General features: G+C 42.1%; 1 protein-coding gene across 1 annotated transcript in view; it reads right to left on the bottom strand.

Annotated features, from left to right (window-relative positions):
- The window catches only part of dlgap3 (discs, large (Drosophila) homolog-associated protein 3), a 148,724-nt gene extending 129,950 nt beyond the window's left edge, over window positions 1-18,774 (bottom strand). The window contains exon 1 of the mRNA XM_085261587.1: window positions 18,680-18,774. The gene's annotated coding sequence lies outside the window, so the exon portion shown is untranslated. The remainder of the gene's footprint in view (window positions 1-18,679) is intronic.
- Window positions 18,775-19,034: the final 260 nt, after the last annotated feature.

Raw genomic sequence — 19,034 nt, 5'->3', positions numbered from 1 at the left:
GGTAAGAGCCTCAGAGAACACGTCTCCATGAAGGTGATCCTGGGTGATTGATTTTATACACCTGTGGGCATGGCAGTGATTGGAACACCTGATTCAATGAATTTCTGATGAATGTCTGAATACTTTTGGCAAGGGCGTGACTTCTCAGGTTACGAAAAGACTTCCAGTTGACTTCCAGTCGATAAGATAAGGGCCATTCAGCTCCTGTGTCTGTGATCCCAGTGAACACTTTCTTCATAGGTCTTAAGGTTCAGTCACTATCCTGAAATCTTACTGAATACAATTTAAAGGTTGTTTCATAAATTTCAGACTGTATACCTCTTGTCCAGCTCTATCTTATCTTAATAACATCATCCAGCTTGAGTTTTCCTAACAGAATGTACGTAACAGACCAATAGGTAAAATCACAGTGGCTACATTTATTTTTTATATAACGCCTACAGCGAACTTTCATTAAAAGAGTGAGGCTTTTGTCAGCTGCTGCATTAACTGCATTAATATATCTGCATTTCTCTTAGACATAAAACCACCACGGCCAAGTAGAAGCCTATATATGCAAAACGCCGAAGGTCGAGTGAACATTCCTACATTGAACACTGAAAGACAGTAAAAAGAGTAAATCGGTGAGTTAGATAAGCAGCCACCGGATGAGCTTGAGGCAAGCAGCTTGACAGGAAGAGGAGACGATGCGTATTCATGCTGTTAAAAGTACTGGGTTAATTTACTGCACATTCATATAAACAAACATACTCTGAATGTTTTGCTCTCCTGTAGCTCAACATAGACACTAAAATGTGCAGACACACACTCACAGGGATGGGGAAATGTATTCCATTAGTGGGTATAGTAGGTACCAGAACTCTGGCTGATGCTCAGTCTCTATAATGGGCTCAGTCCCGCAACCCTACGGTGATCCAGCCATTCCAACTGCCTGTCATACTGGCAAGAGTGTGTATGTGTGTGTGTGTGTGCACTAGTGTGCACCCCCACCCCCATGGAGCTAGTCTCTTATCTATTTATGCGCCTGCTGGTTTCCCTGCCTTTACCATCAATGTTTGCACAGCAACTAGTCACATCTACAGTCTCGAAACTTGGGGCACTCAACTTTTGTTCTATATTGAATAACCACAATGTGGATGTTTATTGCTGGTAAGAAGTGATGCTATTGCCACTGCTGATGCTTAAATCATCCAGTAATAAAAAAATTTCTGTGTTCAATTCTAATCCCTTCTCACTGAATTTATAAGCAGTGTGTTGCCTCATTAGCTGTGCCCTTCACATTCAAGACAGAGGCCAGGGATCCTCCAGCATCATGTCAGGTCACTGGACCTTTTGATCCCTTTTATGCAGACAGGTCAGGGCTGTGTGACTGCCTTCTTGCTTTCCTGTTGGCTCTGGCTTCTCTCTCTGTCCCTCAGCTAGAAGAGATCTATGTAACCCCAACTGGCCCCTAGTGGAAATCACGAGTGCGGTTAGGGTAATGACATGAAGTTTTTACTTTTGGGCAGTTATAAGTAAAAAAAAAAAATGCAATTTTTCCTGGGTTTATAAAAAAACTGTCTCCATTCAACTGTCAAATTATCCTTCAAATTCTAATTGAAAGGTAAATAGATTCTCACAGTTGGAAACTAAATCGAATAATGGTGGGTAAATGAATTAAGTGCAATTAATTGACTGTTGTGATGTAGTGTAAGCTAAGGCCATGTTTGCCTATGGCTTCGAATAAAGCGTGAGACTGTCTTTGGTAACATGTGGCGTAAAATGTCAAAGGTACCCTGTTGTTTAGGTGATAATACTTCTCCTAAAATTCATGTTACATTTTTTCGGGAGCTGCATTTGGTAAGTATTGGTTTTGCTGACTTACATCAGTACTGTGCAAAAGTTTTGAGCCACCCCACATCACTTCCTCATTTCCTCCCAAGATTTTCTGTCATCTTTAAAGTGCTCTTGGTCAATAGTTCTCTTTCTCTGGACATTGGTTGCTTTCCCCAGTCATTATCAATCCACTCCTTGTACCTGATTTCTTTTTTTTTTTTTTTCAAAATTGCTGCACCATTTCTCCCATTTTGCTAGCCAAATATAGCCAAAGAAATTACTTTTTTGGACTATTGCAATGAGCAAATAAAATGCATTTCACCAATGCTGGTGGGCATTGGTGAAATGCAAAATGTTAAAAAATTTGTTTATTTCTGAAACCAGAAACCAGCCATTGGCCGAAGATTTTCAAACATGGGTTTAGGTCTAGAATTTTAGAGTTAGCACATTCCTAGGCAGACTCCTTTACTTCCTTAACATATACTCTGATACCACTATACGACAAAACCACTTGGGGCAACTTCAAGACGAGGAACATAAACGTGATGTATTTCTAGTCACATGCACAGCAAGTACTTGCGACATAGTAATGAATCCCATTACAATACCTACCCAGCGTCATCCTAGAGGAGGCTCATCTTTGTCAGAGGTGTAAAAGTGAAGCTTTTAAGGCTCTCATTTGCCAGCTCCCGCCAAGAACACCGCTGACAGCCGACACTGTTGCAATAACTGTATCACACCTCTGATGGATGGCAAAATATATCCCTGGATGTTTTTTTCTTCATCTACCTCACAGATTACACACAGACTCAAAGACAGAGCCCCCCACGGAGAGAGGAGAGACAGAGGAGATGGGAACAGCAAAAAGATTCAATATTTGGAGCGTACGTGTCTGCAAGGGTGAAAGACACCTCGAAGGCAGATTGGCTGCATCCACTGAGACTTTACTTCTCAAAACTCTCATTTAGAGAGTCTCTTTGTCTTTCTTTGTGTTTTCTCTCCCCTGCCACAAAACACCTAATCTCTCGGTCACATCCCAGTGTGACTCAGCACCCCACTGATCAAACACTGACTAGTCCTTCCTCTCCTCCATTTCCATCTCCCTTTCCCTCGCACCTCCTCTTCCTCCTCTTTTTCTCTTTAACAGACAGTCGGAGGCAGCCGCAAACAAATAGCTCCCTAAAATGCCCCCACAACCCCCAACTCCCGGGGGACCAGCCCTGTAATTCTTGAAAAGCAAGAAGCGCCTCCAGGAGAAGGCTTTATAGCAAAAAGTAGCAAATAACAAGCCAGAGAGAAAATAACAAGATAGGATCACAAACACTCTCACTCTTCTTTTCCCCTTCTTTCCTCAAGCACCAGTGCATAGCTGGCAGCAAGGATACCAAGAGACAATGGGGCATATTTTTCCCTCCTTTTTTTTATTTTGACAGCTGCACTTGTTTCTCTCTTCATTATTTGCCTCACCTTGTCAGTTCCTGCCTGTTTTCCCCCCTCCACCTTAAAACCTTGAACAGCCAAAAAACTCCCCAAAAGTCCCATTTTGTTCAAAACTGGCAGCTAATGAGATCATAACTCTACCCTTTAACAGAGGAAAGCCTCTGTTTCCTTTAAAGTCGAGTTCCTTTCATTTCCTTGACTGACAAGAGGCGTTGCAAATCATCTGTGAATGCTCTGATAGACCAGCCAAGCTCAGATGAGATGAGCTGCGTCACAGTCCAGAAAATTAACGATCATGACGGAACGAATAACACTCCCAGCCATCAGTGTGCTGGCTTGTGAGAAAGAGACACAGCTCAACAGCCATCCCTCTAATTATGTTTTATAAGAGCATGACATGAGATCAAATGACACCGTCATTTAATAGGTAGGTAAGTAAAGCGCACGTCCACCCCGTGCATGCTACAGAGTAAAAACCTGCCAAAATGAAAGACTCATCTCCTGTGATTAATAGAGAAAACCTGTTTTAATATCAGTGTTATATCCTTAAAACTGCACTGTGTTCAGGAATTCAAAGAAAAAGAGTTTGATAGTTGTCAATACTGAACAAATTAAGGCATCAGATGTATTAAAGTAATTATTCAAAGTTGCCTCCACAACTGTAATCATACAATATTAATGAGCTTTACTGTGAAATTAATCTTTTATGTTGAGCTTACTGAATCTGCTGAAGAGAGCAGGTTCATCAAAATGGCCAGTTGGAGTAACTTGAATCAGAAATCTCAAAAGAAATACAAAATGTTTAAAAACTGGGTTACAGTTTACTTTATAAGGTTAGCAGCCACTCACTATTCAAGTTATCTGGGTTCAAAATAAAAAATGCCTGCTTATAAAAAGCAAAATGGCACAAACAGGAAAATGAGCTGTTGTCTATTGTTTCGTGAAATTGTCACACAATCTCAGCTTCTTGCTTTTCTTGGCTTTGTGGCTCTCTTAACAGCAACATGCTGCTTTCTCCTTTTCTCCAGAAATCATATTTTCCACTGCCGCCAAAGGTCCTTGTTACCAGGATGTGACATTATTGACCATTTGCTGTTTTTTCCTTCTGAGTACACTCCTTTCAGCTTAAGTATCTGAGTGAACTTTGGTGCAAAGCTGACTTATAGGAGGAAAAAAATAAAATAACTGCCACCGAGTCCCTTCCTCTCTCGTGGTATCAATATTGCAAGCCTGTGGGCTGGCGTATGCATGTCACCATGAGCGATGCCTGGCAACAATGCCTTCAGGATCTCCTGCATTATTCAGAGGGCCCAACAAGCACTAAGGCTCTGCCATTATCTATTTAAATCTGAGCACAGGCATGTCCCACTGAAAGCATGTAGTTGCACTGCCACCTGTCCCGCTTACAAGACACAGCGAGGGCTGTGGAGAGGAGGCAAGGGACTGCTCCATGTAAAAGAGGTAGGAAAACAAACAGGAGGGAAAGTAATGGGGTGGTGCAAACATTGTTGTGAGGGTGGGGTGATGGGCAGGCAAGAGGTAGAGATAGAGGTCACAAGGAGAGGAGGAGAAATTAAGCATGACAGCTGGTAACCGGGGAGATTAGACAAATGTATGAAATAAAAATAGGAGACAAAGTCGAGAAAATGAAGGCAGGGTAAGAAACGATATTAAGAAGGCATTAGGGAAATAGGCAGAAGATGAGACGGGGTAGGAGTGGAAGAAATGGGGCTGTGAGAGGAGAGAATGAGAAGGAATGAGGAAGGAAGGATGGGGCATGAAATCGGAAAGTGAAAATTAAAAGTCCAAAGAAGACAGGAAATGTGGAGGGTGATGCTGAAAGCAGAAAAAAAGAAGAAAGAGGGGAGACGAAGAAAGGGATGAATAAACTGGTGGTGGTGGTGGTGGTGGTGGGGGGGGGGGGGGGGGGGGGCACAAGACAAATAATAAATGTGAACCTTGGAAAGAGAACAGGGGCTATATGAAATGAATATCCACCATGATGTAGCATTTAAAGACTACTCCTCTCTATCATTTCACCCCGCACCCCTTCCTCTCTCACCTATTCATCAAATGACTGCTACCCCTTCATCCTGCGTCATCTGCGCCATTGCTCATCCACTCCATTAGGCTATCAACCTATCTCTCCGCCCACCATCCCCTTCTCCATCGTGGGATCATCTTAAGGGCAAAGCCAGGCCTGCACCACAGAAAACATCCAGTGGAACAAGTCATTTAATCTAGCGTCAAGTCTTCTAGTGTCATTTCCATTTCCTTGCCACTGGGGAGAGATAATTTCACATCCAATCAATCAACTTGTTTCAAGGATTTTCCATGAACCAAGCTACATGCTCCGGAGTGAGTGATCTGTCTTATTCTTTTATTTTTTATGACATCAGTTCCAATTTCCTTGCTTTTGAGCTTTCCCAATAGAGGGGATAAAACAGCAAATTGAAGGGAACTGATTAATAAAGTGTGTTTACCTGCAGTAAAGTAAGCTCCCAATGTTAGTACACGAGCTTTCTGGTGCACAACAACCTGGTATCATATGTTACTCGGTGGCATTAAAGATAGCAACGGACATTCTACACTTTCACTTTAATGCCCACTTTATGAGAGCCATTCCCAAATTCTTCTGTCTATGATTACCCATTTAATCAGTACTTCTTTTGTACAATATCGCGATAGGGCTGCTGCGTTTCTGTGTGTCTTGTGTGTCTTGAACTGTTGCGGATGCTGGTCTCAGCCACAAACGCGCACATCACATAGACGTCGGGCAGAATTGTGCAGTGTGCAGCTAATGGTGCATTGATCTATCAGTTTAATACAGAAAGAAGATATTTGGATGTCCTCGTGGGATTGATTTTGCTTATTTTAATAACAACTGTTTTTTGTGCTAATCAATGGCACAAACTCAATAAAGATGTGTAATTTCTGTCCTGATGAATAAGAGCCATTTTGTAGCACTTTCATGGAAACAATGCTCCCCATCAATGCAATCATGCAGAAAAAGAGTTTGTTTTTCACAACTTGGTGCCAACTGCCTCTATTATTTCTCTGGCACACGACTGTCACGGGAAGCACCGTACAGAATGTTTCTTTCCCCCCCTTGACAATTACTGTATAATAACGGGGGGGAGGGGGGGATTGCAGTGAAAACAAATAACTTAGTTGGGGGCATGTCGGATTATTTTCGTTATGTTTCTTTTGTTGTTCAGCACTTTAAACACATATTCTCAGATAAGCAAACCAAATGCAGGACTCAGAATAATGCAGGTAGGGCAACCAAGAAGAACTTTATTGGTTCTCGTTTATCACTTATCTGCCGTTACATCTTAGACCATCCCATCTGAGATGTAACCCGAGAGGAGAAAACCGAAGGGGAATTGTGGTTGTGGCCTTAAATTCAGTTTTAAAATATCTTGAAGGATGTTTCACTTCCTGAAATGTATTGTAATGAGTGAGCAAGGACAGAGGAGGTGCACTGCATACACAAAAAAATAATGGGTCGCACCTGTTAATCTTTGAAATCAGGTGTTCTTAGTCTCATTGAATAGGTTGGTCTAAGGCGCTCAGTGAATTTGAGGGTGGTACAGTGAAGTCAATTTGTAAAATTTCTTGCCACCTGAATATTCCATGATCAGCTGTAAGTGATATTATTGCAAAGTGAAGGTGTTAAGGCCATGTGAAGTTACTGAGCGAGGCCGCTGAGTGCTGAGGTGCATAGTGCACTCAGTAACTGCAAAGTTCCAGACCTCCTCTCACATTAACATCAGCACAGAAAGCTGTGCACCGGGAGCTTCCCATGATGGGTTTCTATGCTCCTGTACATGTGATGCGTAGGTGGCCCGGTACTTTTGTCCCTGTAGTGTGAGAACAAGGACATGTGTCTCATTTCCAGAGGTATTTTTACCCTTAAAGAAGACTCTACAGACGAGTGCTCATAAAAAGTTAGTTATTTTCTGTCCTTCAAGGTTTGTGAGTGTGTGTGATTACAAAAAAAGGCATGACACGTTGTCACATTGTGAAAAGCAGTGAATTTAATTAAAAGTAGCTCAAAATAAAAAAGCTGTTATGATCACTGATAAGCTTAACTGACATCTGAGATCATAAAACACAGTAGAGCTTAACAAAACAATTGACAAATGGTGCAGCTGCGCCAAACGTCATATTTTATTGATACTGCTATAAAATGAGGCTCTGAAATGACGATGTCTTGTGCTGTTAAACGCCTCGTCTCTTCTCTCCTCGTGTCTCTCCTCACCTCCTTAGCTCACATCTCTGGTGGAAGGGAATAAGATTGCAAGGAAAGGAGGCAAGGTGAGGAATCAATCTGAGATATCAGGGAAGGCGGATGTGAGAGGAGTCGAGGGAGTGAGCGTTTAATAAAAGCACACACCCTCGATTTAGACGTGTTATTTAAATGCAGTGCCAAGTTTAAAAAAAAAAAAGACATTTGGCATAAATGCATCATCTGTTCATTCTTTTATTATAGCCCACTGCTGCATTTTACAATCTCTTCCAAATGAGTTAATGACAACTTATATCTTTACTTTTAATTACCTTCACTATTATTATACAAACTGTGAACGGCAGAAAGGGAATTGTCATTTGTTGGTTCCTATTTCTCGCTTCTTCTTCTTTCAGCTTCTCCCTTTAGTGGTCACCACAGCAGATTATCTTCCTCCATCTCACGTTAAGTACCCTCCCCTGTCACACCAGCCCTCTGCATGACCTAATTTTCTACATCCATCAATCTTCTCTGTGGTCTTCCTCTTTTCCTCCCGCCTGACAGCTCCATATTCAATATCCTTTGTCCAATATATCCACTATCCCTCCCTGCACATGTCCAAGCCATCTCAGCCTTGCTTCTCTACTTTGTCTCCGAACCACTCAACATGAGCCATCCCTCTGATGTTCTCATTTTTAATCCTGTCCCTCCAATGAAAATCTTAACATCCTTAGCTCTGCCACCTCCACCTCTCCCTCCGGCCCTTTTTTTAACAACACCATCCCCCAAACCTTATATGATACCAGGTCTGACTACCATCTTGTGAATCTTCCCTTTCACTCTTGCTGGTATCCTTCTGACACAAATCACCACTTGTCTTCACCCACCCTGCCTGCACTCTCTTCTTCTCCTTTCTTGTGCTCTGTCCGTTGCTTTGGATGCTTCACCCCAGGTATTTAAAGTCATCCAACTTTACTACCTCTACTCCTTGAAGCTTTAACTTTCCCCCTGGCTGCTCTCATTCACACACACGTACTCTGTCTTGTGCCTACTAACTTTCATTCCTCTTCTCTCAATAGCATACCTCAACCTCACCGAGCTCTCTTCCACCTGCTCTCGACTCTCTCAGCTGGTCATAATCTTATCTGCAAACATCGTAGTCCACAGAGACTTCTGCCTAACCTAATCCGTCAACCTCACCATCTCCACTGCAAAAAAGAAGGGGCTCACAGTCGATCCCTGATGTAATCCCACCCATACCTTGAACCCATCTATCACTCCTACCACTCTCATCACTATCTCACTGTCCTCATAAATGTCCAGCACCACCCTCACATACTTCTCTGACAGTCCTGACTTCCTCATGCAGAATCACAGTTCCTCTCCTGGCACCCCATCATATGCTTTGTCCGCATCCACAAAGACACAGTGCAGCTCTTTTTGACCTTCTCTACACTCCTCCATCAAATCACTCAAAACAAACATTGATCTGTTTTGCTCTTTCACAGCACGAAGCCATACTGCTGCTCACTGATCATCACCTTTCTTCTTAACCTAGCTTCAGCAACTCCTTCCCATAGCTTAACAATTACTCAACTGTATCCTTCTGAGCATCACACTTATTCTTGAAAATCTGTACCAGCACACTTTTTCTCCATTTCTCAGGCATTCTCTCGCTCTCCAAGATTATGTTAAACAGTCTGGTTAAAAAGCCCACCTCCCTCTTTCTTACCCATCTTGAAAGCTCCACACGCATGTCATCCAGACCAGCTGCCTTTTCACTTGTCATCCTGCCCTTATCATGGTTTGTATATTCCACTGGTGTTTTGCTTTTATACACTTGGGAATTCCTGTTCATAGCTGCTCTGGAAAACCTCATCTCTCAGTAAGATCAATTGGAGGAATTGGGACAGCACGGTGCACTGAGACTGATTTTCAGGGTTATGAACAGGAGGACAGAGGAGGTAGAAGACAAGGCGGCACAAAACAGAGAAATGAGAAGATCTCACAGACAAGCAACACATTAAAGAGAGGGTTAAAAAACATAAGGTAGGTATTTTCACAAACATAACCAAAAGCCACGACACATACATGTTTGTTTGTGTTTTTAACTATAACCTGTATAACACTCATGTTTAGCGTATAATTAAGGGCTGTAAATCGTGGCCATCTGTCATGAAATTCAATTACATAAAAGAGGTCATGAGAGAAAACACACGCGGAAGCACACATTTCTCTATTCATATGTAAGTGAACATATTCTAATATCTTGCCTCTCCAGATGCACTTGAACCACGGTCCTCAAATCAGCTTCTCCCATACTCTTTGATTTTGGCGTGAAATGCTACAGTTCTCAGAGCAGCCCATAATCACTGCACCGCTCGCTTATTCTGTCAGTCTGCAAGGAACGGAGAGGGCCAGCTGACACCCAGTATTCACCCACCCACCCTCCACTCCACACACCCACCCCCCACAAACACACTCATCAACAAACACTCAAGTAAACACTCAAGTAAACAGGCAACTGAAGGCAAACAGAAAACCCTGGCGTGCAAAGATACACAGACGCAGAAAGGCCAACTGGCCTGGCTACGAATGGGCAATGGACTTGGGCTTGGGGCTTGCTAGGGTGGAAAGGGGAACAATTTCATGCCCAAATGCATCAGTCAAGAGTACACTGTGAACACGAGCAAACATTTTTCCACCCAGATAGGTTACAGCAATTACCCTCGCCTCTTTAACCTTGCCGCTTGCCTGCGAGGTCTTTTGCTCGGTCCCATCCCCGACACGATTCAAACGCAGGGTTTGAGTGGAGGGGTTGGTATGTTTCTCTGCGTTACATCATAATGAGCGGTCTCTAGATCTGCTGCGAGTACGTGTTGTACAATAAAACGCTGAGTTTGGCTTGACCCCGTAGATCCGTAATAACAAACAGCGGGTGTCATTAAATGCTCATCGTCTGGGGAGAAATGTGTCAAAACAAGGTGCTAACACTCCAGTAACAGTAGGCACAGTGTGGGGGTTGAGTTACTATTGAAAGGAAAGACTGAAGGATATGAGATAGCATCCATGTGTGTATGCCTCTTCCCCAACAAAATCTAGATTAATAGTAACCTGCTTTGTTATTTTATCACAGTTTGCTCCATCGCCAACACTGAGAGCCTGCCAATAACAGGAGGAGAAAGCCCCTTTGACACAGGAGTATAGATTTGCATTGAAATGACTATAACACATTTAGAAAATGTCACAGTGGTATTAAACACAGCTGGAACTGTTTTAACCTCAGTGCGATGAGTTTAAGAATATTACAGTATATTGACCAAACTACCATTAATTGTATTTCTTAATCACTTATGTATGTAGATTACACAAGTATCACTAAAAGGCAATGTTTCTATTAAGGCCATGCTTTAGTTTTAGAGGTAATAAAGCTTAGCAACATTTAAATTAGGCGGGCTATATTTCATTATTATGCTCTTTATATGGTGTGTTTGTGCTTTTGTGCTCCCATTGTCATTTCCAACTCAATCAACTGCCTGGGGCTCAGAGCAATTATTCTCAGGCCTCTGTGCTTTTGGTGTTTTATCTCTCATAATGTGCTATGCGTGAGCAGCATGTAACCGTTCATAAAATGTATGTTGTTACGTAATTTTTGTTATTTAGGAAATTATATCAAGAAGCTGTTATCAAGGGGGCAAATTAACTTGGTGAAGGTGCAAATTTGGTTAGTCTGAGATTTAAGATGCAAAACCACAGTCTGCATCTTGCCAGTCTTCAAGCTTCTGAAAACATGTACACGTAGCTAGCTACCCTGATTACTTTTTAACGCTCAAAGCTCTTCAGACTGCGGCTAGTTCATTTTCTTCTGGACTCTTTACTTCATATGGTTCATTGCTCTGAGTGGTTTAACTTGGCAAGTGATAGCTAGCTTTTATAGCTGTATCTTTTCTTACAAAGATATCTAACACTGTTAATAAAACTAGAAATTACTTAGCACTGATAGCTTGTTAAATCTCAAAGCTCTTCAGACTACAGCTAGTTCATCTTCTTCTGGACTCTTTACTTTCTATGGTTCATTGCTCTAAGTTGTTTAAATAAGCAAGTGATAGCTAGCTTTTATAGTGATAATAATGGATAATAATAATGCATTTATATAGCGCTTTACAATTCCACTATTCATTCACTCTCACATTCACACACTCATGGAGGCAAGCTACAGTTGTAGCCACAGCTGCCCTGGGGCAGACTGACAGAAGCGAGGCTGCCATATCGTGCCATCGCCCCATGGGGCGATCATGGCTCAAGAGTTGGGAGTTCGCCTTGTAATCGGAAGGTTGCCGGTTCGAGCCCCGGCTTGGACAGTCTCGGTCGTGTGTCCTTGGGCAAGACACTTCACCCGTTGCCTACTGGTGGTGGTCAGAGGGCCCGGTGGCGCCAGTGTCCGGCAGCCTCGCCTCTGTCAGTGCGCCCCAGGGTGGCTGTGGCTACAACGTAGCTTGCCATCACCCAGTGTGTGAATGTGTGTGTGAATGGGTGGATGACTGGATATGTAAAGCGCTTTGGGGTCCTTAGGGACTAGAAAAACGCTATATAAATACAGGCCATTACCATTTACCCTCTGGCCAACACCAGTAGGTGGTAGGGTAGGTGAAGTGTCTTGCCCAAGGACACAACGACTGAGACTGTCCGAGCCAGGGCTTGACCCAGCAACCTTCCAGTTACAAGACGAACTGCCAACTCTTGAGCCACGATCGCGCTATATAGCTATATAGCTATAGCTTTTCTTACAAAGATAGCTAACACTTTTTAAACATGAACTTAGCTAGCTACACTGACTAATGTGGTAACATTTAACTCTCAAACTATGAGTGGTTTTCCCATAGACAGAATGAAATATAAATATAGCCATAGTGATGTCATTCATTGGTTAGTGAAGCCTCTTCTTGAAGCCGCAGACATCTTGGTGTTTTAAAACAGGAAGTACAGATAAAAGGGTGGCTCTGACTGCTAATCTTGGGGTTGACAAGTCTTTGGTCCATACGCATTACAGCTTTACTGATATATTAACAAGGCCGATGAATCTGAAAGGTTAGCTATTTTGCTAAAGAGACAGAAGCTGCTAAAAGTAAGAGGATCCTGCCAGTCAGTCATTTTCTTAACTGCCTTTTAAAACAGGATATCAGCTGGAGTGAGTAAAGCCTATCCCAGGTTTTTGCTCTTCACAACCACTCAACTCATCAACAATGCAAAAGATCCAAATACTTACAATACAACTGTCTGGTTCACAAAGCCACAGCAGGAGGCATATATTTTTTCTGAAACAATGTTTAAACAATACAAAACTGCGACCACAGCATAATCTCCTCGGGGAATACTGTGTTGAAGAGCAACAAAAAACCAGAAGCAACATAAAATATAAAAGTGTATTTCAAAGGGAAAATAACACAAATAATTTCTACAGTATTACAGCTGGCTTTTTCATTTTGTGCGCTAACCAATGAAATATTGCTACACTTCTGTGAGTCATTCTTCTTGTTTGTTGAGTTTAGGTTGTGATCCTCTTCAGATGTTCTTCTAATGTCTGATTGACAGGACCCAGCTCTCCACTGAAGAAATATAATAATCTATCCAGATAAAGTCCATTTAGATTTTCAGCAAAGCTCAGTGTTGTTCATTTCTTCACCAGCTATGTGGTATTGATTTTATCAGTCAAAATACTCGTTTTTTTTTAAATGAGCAATTTACTTCTCAGAATCTAAAGCATATTTTTGTTAGGCTTTACCTGCTTTCCCCCCTTTTAAATGTATGAAATCTTCAAGCCTAAAGAACTTGTTTCATAGAGAGTCTATGAGAAAGCTTGCCAAGCACCCAGGTTACAAAATAAGAGCACCATTGGTGGATTTCCTTTTCAATTTGCACTTTGTCAACCAAATTAATATCTTAAATATCCTTTTTCAGCTTTTCTCTTCTAACCAAAGTGGAACCAAGAAGATCACAGCACCACTAAGAAGAGGGTTACTCAGTTCAATCTGACATAACTGACACATTATTCACCCAGTATAACCTAAGCAGTCCAGTTGCCTCTGTCAAAACATAGGCTCTATTCATGACTAATGTTTTTCTACGAGGATGACAGATTTTTCATCCAGTGCAACAGCGTTTTATCCAATCTGTTTTTCACGGTGTTTGAGAGAAGCCATGAGTGTACATGATTATTTTAGCATCAGCAATATCTTCAACATCTAATTGCCTCACCTCTGCCTGCCTGCACTTCACAGCCACAGTAATCTCCCGTATTCCTTCTGTTTGGTTTTGTGAGTGAGAAGCAGCTGCGGGATGGGCGACATTTTAAATGACAAATACTACATCCTTTGATTAATTCAAAGGTAAATGTTATTCTGTTAATTACCACGGGGGTAAATTTGACCATGTATCAGTGATGGCAGCCTCTTCACAAAATGATACTGTCTTACACTAGAGTAAGACAGCATCTTGTATCCGCATTCTTTAAGACCCACATCAGTGCTTCTTGTCACTACCCTTCACTTCTGATCTAACTGTAAACACTTTACCCCCCATGTCACAGTTATTACTTAGTACCAGTTAACATTAGGGGTTTGATAAGTTCAAAATAACCAGTGCTGTAGTTGTAAAAATTACTGAGGAGGTAAAACACAGATAATCCCACCTGATGTGCTTATACTGTGCACGCACGCCTGCCAATCTGCCCATTGTGTCCATGGAAGCCCAGTAAAAAAAATTCCAGCTTTAGAGATGAATTCTTTATATTGATATGCAATATGCAAAAGTGGCTTCAGCAAAGGCTGTAAGCATCCGGGAGGGGTGGAAAAGAGATGACCAGTAAATGCAAACTAAGAGAAGCAGAGAGGTAAAAATGTTATGATGACAGCATCCATTAAAGTATCTTCTAAATGAATGCACTATATCAAGACCCATCTTTTCATTCAAATAACATCATCTGAGTTTTCATTGCAGGGTTCAGCTTTTTAAGGCATCTCAAACAATTTATATAATTTGTAAGGATATAGATTTAGGCTCTGTTGACAAGGCAAACGCCTATAGTCAGTTCTCACCAGACTGCCTGTCATGGTTTTGATGTAAATCACCTTCTTGTTAAAGCTGTTTTTTAAACAAAGCTGACATATGGTTCGTTAGCATTAATATTTCCACAGTGGAGCTGTGAAGTGAAGCTTGAAACAAACTCTGTTTGAGCCTATTCTTTCAAACTTTGTGGTCCAAATTATTTGAGTCCATTAGGGGCTTCCTGAGCCCTGCCTGTAATCATGGTCCAACACAGTGCAAGCTGGAAGAAAGCAAAATGAGTTACTTAGAAAAAAAAAACAATTCCAAACAGTAGACATAGCTCTCTCTTTCATCCTCCATCTGTCTTTACTGTTCTTGAATGTAACACCTAGTAACATAAGCCTGATGGATATAGGATTTTTAAGACCAATACTGATATTTGGTGATTTTAAAATTTGATATTGAAGTCTGTCAGACACTTGAAACATAAACAGATTTGTTAAAACATCTGCCAAATAACCATAAATATTTATTATGCTTATTTATTTATTTACTTGTTTCCACTCTGTTGCATTCTGAACAGCCGTGAAGTTGCAGAGTGCCCTCTAGTGGACATAAATACTAAAAGCTTTGTTGAAGGGTGTCTTTCCTGGGTCTTCTTTTTTTCATTTTCATTCATCAGCCATTACAAATTCTGATAACAATAGCAAAAAAATAAAAACATATTTAAAATGCTGGAATGGTTCTTCCAACATACTGCCCAGCACTAGCGTTGGTTAATGTAACTTATAAAAGTATCCTGTTGCATTACCTGATAACTAACAATAAAAATGAACTTTTTACATTAAAGCGTTTGCCATTGGAAAAACAAATTTCTTACCATAGCCTACTTTCACATTATCAAAACAAACAAAAAAAGAAAACTTCTTTGCAATTAGCTTGCTGGCTACATTGTCCAGAGGTTGTGTAGCCTACTGCACATTGACCTTTGAGTGAACTGACTTTATCTCCTTGCATGGCAAGTTGATATTGGTAGCACCCTCGTCCACCACATAAACAGCAACCATTTTTGTTAATCTCCCTTGCATTAATATCACTGATAAAGGCTAATTGTTGAGGTGTTGGAGCTGTAGCACCAGCATCACTCTTCTCTTCAGCAGGGCCTCACCAGTAATGTTAATGCTGAGCTTAGCTTGTAATGTTCAACATGTGAAGTCAGCAAAACAGCTGATAGAAAGCAGGCACAAGATAATGCATTACTTCTACTTCTACTTCTACAGTGTGAGGGCTATCCTCTTCATGAACTCACAAGCTAACTTTAACATATATATGATAAAACTGCAGTAAATGCAGATGTTTTTTTTTGTTCTTATCACAACTAAAGGAACAGGTAATGTGACATTTTAACTGACATGTATTTGAAATAAGGGCACCACAGTGGTTAGCACTGTTGCCTCACAGCAAGAAGGTTCTCAGTTCAATTCCGGGGTCTTTCTGTGTGGAGTTTGCATGTTCTCCCCGTGTTTGTGTGGGTTCTCCCCGAGTGCTCCGGCTTCCTCCCACAGTCCAAAGACATGTGGGGATAGGTTAATTGAAAAATCTAAATTGCCCATAGGTGTGAATGTGAGTGGTTTTCTGTCCCTGTGTGTTGGCCCTGCGACAGCCTGGCGACCTGTCCAGGGTGTACCCTGTCTCTCGCCCTATGACAGATGGGATAGCACCCCCCTCGACCCTGAAAAGGATAAGTGGAAGCGAATGGATGGATGTATTTGAAATATTAACTTAATCATGTTAGCTCATCAAAGTTACAACAAAGCCTTAGCTTGTTATTAAGGCTTAAAGGAGCACATACTGGTCAGTGCTGAGCATGCCCTGGGAAGGTGTTTGACACTGGTAAACCATAACATCCCGTCACGCTGCACAACTTTGTGCCAGAAATAGTTTGTTTCTGAAGCTATCAGCGAGCTAACGAGCTGATCCCTCTTGGTGGCTGTGTTGCTATTCCCACTTTACCGAGATCACTTGTTCCCCCTGAGAAAAGAGTACACAAGAACCTCAAACAGACGCCACAATGAACAGTTAATCCTCGCGCGTCCATCAAGATGGAGCCTCTTCTGTGCCGGTGAAAAAAAAAAGAATAGGATTTTTGTGCAATGTGTGCTGATGCCCCAAAATGAATTGTGTTAAATTCAACCCTTCTAACAGCAAGAAACACTTATCCCACCAGTCTTTTGTGTGTGGGTTGTGTAAGTGCGTGTGTGTGTATATGTCGAGAAAAGAAAATTAATTTTGAGGCTAAACAAGACACGGTAACCGTCTTTTTAATTGCATCTCGCTTTCTTAATGGCTGTCTATTCTGCTGAATGAAGGAGACACTGTGATTAGGCAGAGCAGAATTGGGATTGTTCCAAAATCAGCTTCTAAAAATGTGCCTTTGTTTTGTTTGCTGTTCAGAGTTTCACAAGTGTGGTGATGTGAAATGAATACTGCAATTTCTTTCTGCTTTATTATGTGACTAATTTTGCACCAAACTAGAAACATATCCTTAACTTCCACTGCAAAGGAATCAAGTTTGTTTTTTGTGCAATTACCCACTGCACTGTCAAAGTGACCTCTGGCTCTTTTGCCATTTACAGAGAACACAGTTTGCTGTAAACCTCAACAAGCTTTAACACACCATTTTCACATCTTAAAGATCCCAGGCAGAGAAGTGCAATAGACTCGAGGGTTTACCCGCCACTGGAAACCAGCACCTTTTGTTGTAAAACTGAATGAAATGGTATGCCATATCAAAAAAAAAGTCTGGGAGTCTGATACCCTGCTGTAGCTTAAATAATTGATCACACTGACATTAAATCCATAGTGTCGGGTCAGTGAGTCAATGCTTCACTTTGTTAGCCAAAGAAATTTTCTTTCATGTAATCAGATTCTGGATTGATCTTTTTTGGATGCAGAGAAATTTACAATGTACACTGAGTCCCCATAAACCCAGCAAACAGCAAAGGACCAGCACACAGTCATACAGAAGCACCAAAGGCCTGAACCCAGTAACTAGAAGAAAAAAATAAATAAACAGCTTCATATGGACTCCTTTTATAAAGCGCTTGCTTATATGGGCATCTAAATTCAAATCACATGCCTCAAGAAGGAGTAACAAGCAACCCACAGTCTGTGCCTCATCTAACTGATCTTTTGACAGTTATCCAGCCCAATTAACTACACTATTTAGCGAAGCAAACCCAAAAGTGAGAGACTGTATTGCAGCGGTAAAAGGGGCGGTAACTGTATTCATGTGAAAACTAGAAACACCATCTTTCAAATCAGAGCCAAATGTGTATCACAGCGACCAGCCTTCGCTGTAAAAGATCTCCTCTTTTAATCATTCAAATGCACTTAGGTAGAATAATAAATGTGCAGCACAGCATCCTAAGCGACCCCACCTCGCCATCAGACCCCCCCGACCCCCCCCCATCAGAGGGATTCCTGGACCCCGGTGGTCCTGAGGAATCCTCTCCTCGCTGTCCCAAGAGCCACATTCGTTGTACGCGACTCCCGTTTGATTAATTAGTCCGTTGTGCATCTATGCTCTGCTGTGTAAACGCAACACTTCTGCACCAAGCGCGAATTCCTCTCCGGGACACACACACACACACACATACACACGATGTAGAAACGAGGCGCGCTTTCACGGTCAGCGAACATTTACGCACGGATGAAACTCGGTGATAGCCAACATCACCGAGTGTTTTCCATATGTGTTTTTGCATTTCCAGCCAAAGACAATTAAATGCTTTTGTGTACTGGTGCGCGTGTGTGTGTGCTTGAGAGAGAGAGAGTGGGGTGGGGGTGGGGGTTCGTCCTGCGATCGTAAATGGCGCAACTTCTCATTTTTCCTGTCAAGTTGACACAGCTGGGCGCCCCGCTGACAGCAAACAGGCCAGTGGCCGATGTTTGAGGGAAGACTGCGCCAGTAGGAACCAACATTTAGCCGCTATCCCTATCATACAGTCCAACCACAAGAACCACATGAAAGCCTACTTGCACTGCGTGTACCAATAGTGAGCGTTCAAAGTACATAAAAATGGACCGCCTGCTCCATCTGAGGTCTTTTTTAAAAAACCCATCTAACAGCTTCAGGAGTCTCCTTACCTTAAAGCGGGTTTTCTGTGGACGTTTTCACTGAATGTTTTCTGCGTTTGAGTAACACAAATGCACGCCTATTCCACAGCTCGCCGATCGCTGTGTGGAGGAGAGAGTGAGGATGGAGAATCAGCAGGGAGGACGAGAGCTCTCTCTCTCTGTCTGTCTCTCTCTCTCTCACTCACTCACTCACTTTCTCTCACTGTCCCTCTCTCTCCCCTCTGAAATGTTACCGGCAACCGATTGGTCCAAGGGTTCCTTGGCGGCCCCTCTCCTCTGCTCTAGGAGGGGCCAAATAAAGCCACTGTCGGCCTATCCTACTAGGCTAAAATACTGCAGATTGATCAATCTCTCAAACCGTTCA

Source organism: Mchenga conophoros, linkage group LG22, assembly GCF_057382185.1.
Source record: "Mchenga conophoros isolate Kocher_MC1m ecotype Shallow Benthic linkage group LG22, M_conophoros_male_GT1.1, whole genome shotgun sequence".
In the NCBI taxonomy this organism is placed as follows: Eukaryota; Metazoa; Chordata; class Actinopteri; order Cichliformes; family Cichlidae; genus Mchenga; species Mchenga conophoros.
The sequence above is the reverse complement of the archived record's forward strand: the minus strand, read 5'-3'. Positions and strand labels throughout refer to the sequence as shown.